We start from the raw sequence: 7,665 nt of genomic DNA on the forward strand, positions 1-7,665 counted from the left end.
AAAAAATTTTAAGACATTTGCTCTTGATCTTTTTTTTTTTTTTTTTTTTTTTGGTCACCATCCAAAAGGCAACCTTTTTTTCCCCCTTTGATCACAGACCATGGTTTTATTTTGTATTTCTTTTTTTTTTAGGAGTAAAAACTCTTTGAGTGCCTCCTATGTGCCTTACATAGGGGATATTCAATCCTCACATGAACAACACAAGTCGGGTATGACAGAGGGATTGCATTTGAGGACTGAAGTGAAGAGAAATGGAATGGGTTTAGGAGCGGCAACCTTCCAAGTTACAGCTGCATTCTGAGCCCGTTGCTTAGAATGCCAGAGAGTGATGTCCCAGACAGCTGAGGGTACAGAAAGGCGCTCGACTTGGACAATATGTAATGACCGCAGGATTGTCCGTTGTCAGCGTCGGATGTGGACTCCGGCATCCTGGCCAAATACCGATTCTACGGTCGAGTCTCTGAAGCCGGTATTGACTATTTGCTGGCGTTCACTCTTTTACTGACTAGCAAGTCAGCACCATCCTGGAAAGAGATGGGGCAGTCACGTGTAACATTTTATGTTAAATCTACCATTTGGTTGAGTTCCAGGGTGGAGTCACAGTCAACTGTGCAACCCAATGTAATTCCCAAAATACTGGTGTATTACTTGCATTTTCCTAACCCAATAGAAGCTATGGTTCCCAGCTCCTATGTTTTCTCTTTAAAACTGTTGGGAAACTCTCCCACTACCTCCAGACCTTCCTAATTCTATTCCTGTTCTTTTCACTCCTCATTCTGTCATATGTTTATGATGTGCATGGACACACTTTCCCAATAAATTTTTTCCCTACCTCTCCCCATCTCTGTAATTCACTTGCCTTTGCCCATTACAAGTGGTTTTCCTTGCCCGAGAAAACCATTTTCCTTCTCCAAGAAAACCACTTTGTCTGGTCAGGGGCAGGAGAAGGAGAGGGAATGAAAACCCTGGCTGGCAGTCTAGAGCCCTCTCAAATGTGCAGGGCTGGACACCTGCTTGGAACATGCGCATTACCGATTTCCATCCCATCTCATTACAGAGTGCAAACATGACGTGCAACCGGGGAAATCTGCACAAAATCAGCTGCACCTTGCGGTGGCAGGCAGTTAGCCAAGCCAATACCCACTCCTTCGCCTCCTTTCCCTGCTAATACAACCCTGATTTGGTTTAACAAAGTGAGCAGATGCCGACGATGAAACATGATTAGTCTAAGCCAGCCATGACTCTCCTGCTCCCTTCTCCAGGCTCACTGACTCACTCATCTCCCTTGCAATGGGTGGTGGTCAGTGAGATCTAGCGGGAGGCAGAATAAAGATCTCCCAAACGTGTCCACATCCTAATGTTTGGAACCCGAGACTATGTTAGAGCACATGGCAAAGGGGAGTTCAGTTTGTAGATGGAAGTAAGGCTGCGAATCAGCTGACCTATAGGGAGTGGAGCTGGGGTCATTCAGGTGAGCCCAGGGAAATCAGAAGGGTCCATACAAGTGGAAGAGAGAGTCAGTGTCAGTGTGATGCACCATGAGAAAGCCTTCGCCAGGGGCTGCTGGATTTGGACCTGGTAGGGGGCCGAGAGCCAAGGAATGGGGAAGCTGGAAAAGATAAGGAAATGGATACTCTCCTCAAGCCTCCAGAAGGAACCTAGTCCTGCTGGCACCTTGATTTTAGCCTGCTGAGACCCATTTCAGACTTCTGACTTCCAGAAGTGGAAGACAATACATGGGTCCTTTTTAGTCACTGAGCTTAGGGTCATTGTTACAGCAGCAATAGGAACCTGGTACAGACACATACGGGACACTAGCTGAGCAGGTTTTGCAAAACCTTTTGCTTTGCTTCTTTCTTTCTTTCCCTTTTCTGATGCAAAGAAAAACATGGCTGGTCCTACCTTTTCCTTCAGTCTCTCTGCCTTGAAAACAGGCACCGTAGCAGGAGCTGTGGCTTTCCTCTTGTGACTGTTAGGTCACAGCATGAGGGTGAAAAGCCGTATGTCAAGGGTAGTTGAGAGGAAAGAATGAATGAACCTGGGAACCTCATCACCTTCTTGACTTACTGAAATCACCCTAGAACTGTGCATTTCCAGACCTTGTTCTGTGAGCCTGTGAGTCCTGTGTGTTAAGCCTGTTGGTCGGATCTTCTGTTACTCACACGGCCATCAAAGTTCTTCCTGAAGGGCAGATGCACCGAAAGGAACGAAATGGCCATTTCCTAGGCACCTGCTCCATGCTAAGCATTGTAGAAGACAGGCGACTTGCGTCGTCTCACCTATGGTAAGAAGGTCGCACAGCTTAACTGGGAAGGGGGACAAGAAGGCGGAAGGTATGAGCCATGCAGAGCCCGTCTGCAGCCCCAAGGCTTAAGGAAAAGTGAATCTGGCTCCAGCTTTTAGCCCAAACCCCTCGGAAAGCCTAATCCCTCTACTTGGAGTCTGGAAAGAAAGTGGGGCTTCCAGCAACTCTCCCCCGCTACCCCACCAGACCCCTAGAGGAAGCAGGAGGCTTTCCCTGGGCAAGGGCCGTGGTGTGGCCTTCTGCCACCTGACCACAGCTTGATGCTGCGGACAGAGTCATGAGGGAACTCCTGTCACGCCCCAGCCCTTCACCACTTAGAGAAATAGAACCTGTATACTTCTCTCAGCTCTTCCCGAGACGGGAAGGTGGGGAAGGGGAGAGGAAGGAAGGGCGGGCTCTTGCTCCCCCGGGCTGGGTAGGGACCCAGGGTTTAGGATAGGTCGGGGTGACTTAGAGCTGCAGCTCCCAAGGCTGCCTCTGCAGTCACCAGCCTGTATTTGGGCAGGTGCCCGGGGAAGCCCATCCACGCCTGTGCCCGGAGGGGGCAGGCAGCTGCATGCGGGGAGACTGCGCGGCCCTCGTGCCGGCCAGCAGCACCTGGTTACCAGCAAACAAGCTCTTCTCCCCGGAGCCACTGGGCGCTGTGGGGCACAGCCAGCCGCAAAGTCAGGGAACAGGTCCCCGGCGGCCCTTCCTGCCAAGTGGAGTGGGAGCAGGAGAGGATTTGGACAACGACCTAAAAGGCCATTTATTTAATTCTGTGATATTGTGATTTATAATAAGAAATATTTATTTGGCTTTCATCTTCATTTCTGGCAGAGCCTCTACGCCTTGGAATTTCCTGTAAGGAGAGTGATAAAGATTCCTCTTGTGCGGTGACTTTTGGACTGCACCCCAGCTTGGGGGCTGGGCGCCTGAAGAACTAACTGTGGGTTTGGAAGGTTGGAACCTTCAGTCCCGGCCCCTTGACCTGGGGAGGGGAAGCAGGAGGGAGCAGAAGTTAACTGAACCGCCAATAGGGAGTGATTTAATCAATCATGCCTCTGTGGTGAAGCCTCCACAACACCCCCAAAAGGATGGGGGTTGCTGATCACGTGGAGATTTGGGGAGAGTGGCACGTCCCAGAGAACCTGGAAGCCCTGTGCCTCTCTTCTCTTTGGCTGTTCCTGAGTTAGGTCTGTTTATGAACCTGCAATCTAGTAAGTAAACTGTTTCTGTGGCCACTCTAGCAAAATAACCAAACCCAAGGAGAGGGTCATGGGAACTCCCAGTGTATAGCCGATTGGTCAGAAACACGGGCTGCACTTGCCCAGGCGTCCGTGGGAGGCGTGGGCAGTCTCGTAGGACTGAATCCTTCACCTGGGGCATCCTACGCTGTCTCTGGGTAGACGGTGTCAGAATTGAGTCGAATTGTAGGACAACAGCTGGTGTGGGAGACTTGCTTGGGTGTGTGGAGGGAACACTTGCACGTGTGTGTGTGTGTGTGTGTGTGTGCGCACACAGGTTGGAAATTGGTGGCCAGAATTGTTGGCTGGTGATGAAAAGTTCAGAGTCAGAACACTCTAAGTCCTCTTGTTGAGTGCCTACTGTGTGCTAGGTTTTGGGATTCCAAAGATGAATGAAGGAAGTCCTGCGTGGAGGAACACACGGTCTCCTGGGGAGGCGTGGATGACAATGACTCCAGCCAAGCAGACGTTGCTGCAAAGTGCGGTGAGGGCAGCACCAAGGAATTTCAGAGGGAACAGAAAGGATCATAAAATCTCTTCAGCTGACGGTCCCTGAGGACTTCCTGGAGGAGGCTCCAGGAAGCCATTGCAGGTGGAAGGGGCTGGCCTAAGGAAAAGACACATGGGGACCGTGGGAACAGAAGGCCTGCACTGGGCGGGAGCTGGTCCTTGGAGCTGGGTGAGTCTGGAATGCTGCATGACCGCCGGGGCGGGTCGTCACCAGGCACGTAACCCGGGTAGAATGCGTTGTGGAGTGTCACATGGCTCTGGGGACCGAAGAGGGAAGGAGACCCCAGATCTGTTCAGGGAGCCAGGAGCGGCAGGTAAGGGGAGGGCAAACACAACACTTGCAGGGCCAAGGAGGCCGAGCAGGGGCTGGGCTAGGATGCCAACCCTGATGCACCGCGCCCTGCCCCACCCCCTGTTCTCGGGTCCCAGAAGAGCTCATCTTGCAACCCGGGAAAGTGTATGCCTTTGTTCCTCACCAAGCAGCACTTTCTTGGATAAAGCAAACAAGTTTAAAGTTTCTGAAATGTACAAGTTAAAGTCTCATGTAATAGAAAAGAAAGAATCTCGTCATTAAAAAAAAAAAAAAAAGGATATGCAACTTTAAACAAGCCTGGAATGGTCTTCACTAGGATTGGGCACAGAATGCGGGGAACATAGGGTCTCGTCCCCTTGCCTGGTTCAGGCCCCCGAGGTAAGCTCAGCTCCCTCTTCAGGCAGGCACACGGGGCTGGAGAGGTGCCCCTGTGCCACCACTCCCTGTGGTGGGTGTGGGCTCTGACACAATCCTCCTTCCTGGGGATGCACCTGCTCCAAGGAGGCCAGGCATCGCTCTGCAGACCCTGCACGGGCGCCTCTGAGACACCTCCCGCAGGTGGCGGTCAGGAATTAACACGGTCGTGCCTTTGGAGAGCGCAGCTGAGCCTTTGCAGGTGTCTCTGGTGGGGCTAGCTGGTCCAGCACAGCCCTGAATCATCTTTAGGGACCTGTCAGGCTCTCCCTCCAGGTGCTGGATCTAAGAACATAGTTTATGGACTTCTGACACGTTTCTTTTTCCAAAGCGGATCCTGATGTCCCAGAGTCTAATTCCTTCCAGGCTCAGCCCGGCTTTTTTTTTTAGACCCTCTGTCAGGGATTCTGCATTTTCCATCGAGGACAGGAAAAGCTCAGTTTGCTGAGAGGACCAGATCTCTGGTAAATGAGTGTGAGAAAGAGCCATGGCAGGGGTCCCCCAGCATCCGTGGCATCAGGTGACAGTTACTCCTCCAAGATGCACCCCAGCCCGTGCCCTGGATGGCAGAGTCCTGCTCAGCAGCCCGGCTGGGCTCAAAGAAACCAGATGGGGTAAGGAACTATCCCTGGGTGGTCCAGGACCAAATGCGCACAGAGTCCAAAGGCCAGTAGAGGGAATAAGGACAGGAAAAACACAGCCCCAGTCTTCAGGGGGGCGGGCAGGGGAGGAGCCTGGATAAACTTGGACTATTTCCTTTCCAAAAAGGCCAGGATTTGCACCTGCCTTAGATGCTGGGCCCTCTCCCCCAAAAAATAACTTTCAGAAATTCCGCCATTAGATATTCACTCCTTGTCTTGAAGCTTTCAGAAAACCGGAAGTTGTTTCGTGGGCGCAGAGTTTCAGCTGGAAAGAAGAGAATGCTCTCGAGTTGGGTGGTGGTCCCGGTTACACAGCAGGGTGCCTGCGCTTCGTGCCCAACTGTGTGCGTAAAGTGGGTCAGAATGGTAAATTTTATGTTTTGTATATTTTACCTTAATTAAAAAAAAAATGAACAAAAATATAAGTGTAGAAGGCCTTAGCTTCATCTAGGCTGCTTGGGACCAGATGGTGGAGTGACTTACTACAGTTGCGTGGTGAGAGCCCAGGTCTCCCTGGGGCGGACAGTCTGCTGGGGTCGCCCCCTCGCTGGCCTTCTTTCCAGATAAACTCTTCTTTATAGCCAATGGTGCATCGAATCTGGCTCTTACTCCCCGGATGGCCTGAAACCCTTCCCACCCCTCTTCCAGCCGCCAGCTGCCCAGGGTGACCGTTCCGGAAGAGTCCCCCAGGGAAGCCTCACACCACTTCTGGAAACACCTCCCTTATCCAGGGCCTAACCAATACAAAGGAAAGTTCTAGGAAGCAGAGCTGGAAAAGTGGGTCCATGTATCCCACTTCCCACTCCCATCACGTGCTGGCGAGACCTCCTCACTCAAGGTCTGACCCTTCCACAGGTCAAGCTCATGTCCAAGTGGAGGCCCGGTGCTCCTTTGGAATCACAGGGTCCCCGGCTGGATCCCAGCCCACCCTCCCCCTTCTGTTCACCCCCTCCCCTTCCTTTCACCCCTTGCTCCTGTTTCTGCAGAGCCAAAGAGCAGTGAGGACGAATCTCACACAGTAATGTGGCCCCACCGAAGCCGGAGACAAAGGAGTGATGCTGTGCCATTCCATTTAGGTGAAGTTGGAAAGCAGGGAGGGCTCACTCACACTGTTAGAATCCGGGCCTTGGTTGCTCTTGGGCTGGGGGCCGGAAAAGAGTGAGGAAGGGGTGACTTCTTGGGTGGTGACGGCATTCTCTCTCTCGGTTCGGGTTATAGAGGTACATTCCTTTGCCGAAGATTCAACAAATTGGACTGCAGGACAGGTGGACACAGAAACCTTCCCTCCCCCGGAAACATTTAATGGGTTGGAGGCAGAGGGTTCAGAAGGCCACGAAGCTTCATAGACCCTTCATGGGTTCCTAAAGCCGTCATTCTTCTTCCCTGGCTTGGGTGTACTTCCTGGGGCTTAGGCCTGTATGTCCCTGGGAACCTGGAGCTGAGCTTCTGGGCACAGACTAGGGGACAATGAATCCACCAGCCAGCCGTCTCTGAAAACGTCCTCTCCATCTCCTCCATCCTGTGAGGTTGACGCCCAAGCACCGTGCCTCCTGGGGCTTTCATCAAGCAACAATTGTGACTTGCAGAAAGGTTTGCCCACCTGGAAAGGTAAGGGAGGTCTCTGAAATGCTCCACATTCGGCCTGCTGTCAGGGAGAAATTGAGCAGAGTGCTCTAGGCCTGGGGAAGGGGCTGGGGGACCCACTCCAGGTGTCCAGGGCATGCTCTTTCAGTACAAGGCCAAGTTCCCATCCCAGAGTTCCCGTTGGGGCTTGACCCTGATGCTCCCCCACTCTGAGTTGTGAGGTGGAGGGGGGAGACTGCTGACATCACCATCAGCTGTCCCCCCACAGCTCCGCCTACCCCAGAGTGGCCAGTATAGTCTCTGTGGCAGCAAAGTCCGGTGTTCTTGAGCCACAATGCTGCCTCAGAGGTGCCCCGAGATCTCCTGCTTGAATCTTCTCCCATTCATGGAAGAAAACACAGGCCCAAGGAGGGGCGTGACATTGTCCCCCCCGCCACACAGCCGACTGCCACTAGTTAGAACTTGCATTTTGGAGTCACATGGCTTCCTGTCTCTTTGGAGATTCACAAAGGGCACAGTCCCAGGGAGTGGCACCATCAGGTCCTAGCAGAACCTGGGGGCTTGTCCAGAGACCCTGGCTGGGACAGGAAGAGTGCCAAGGACGGTGGCTCATGGGGAGACACAGGCTCCCTGGAAAAGCAGCAGGTACTCTGCAGGTCTGCCCATCGGCTG

Source organism: Neovison vison, chromosome 13 (assembly GCF_020171115.1).
Source record: "Neovison vison isolate M4711 chromosome 13, ASM_NN_V1, whole genome shotgun sequence".
NCBI classification, from domain to species: domain Eukaryota; kingdom Metazoa; phylum Chordata; class Mammalia; order Carnivora; family Mustelidae; genus Neogale; species Neogale vison.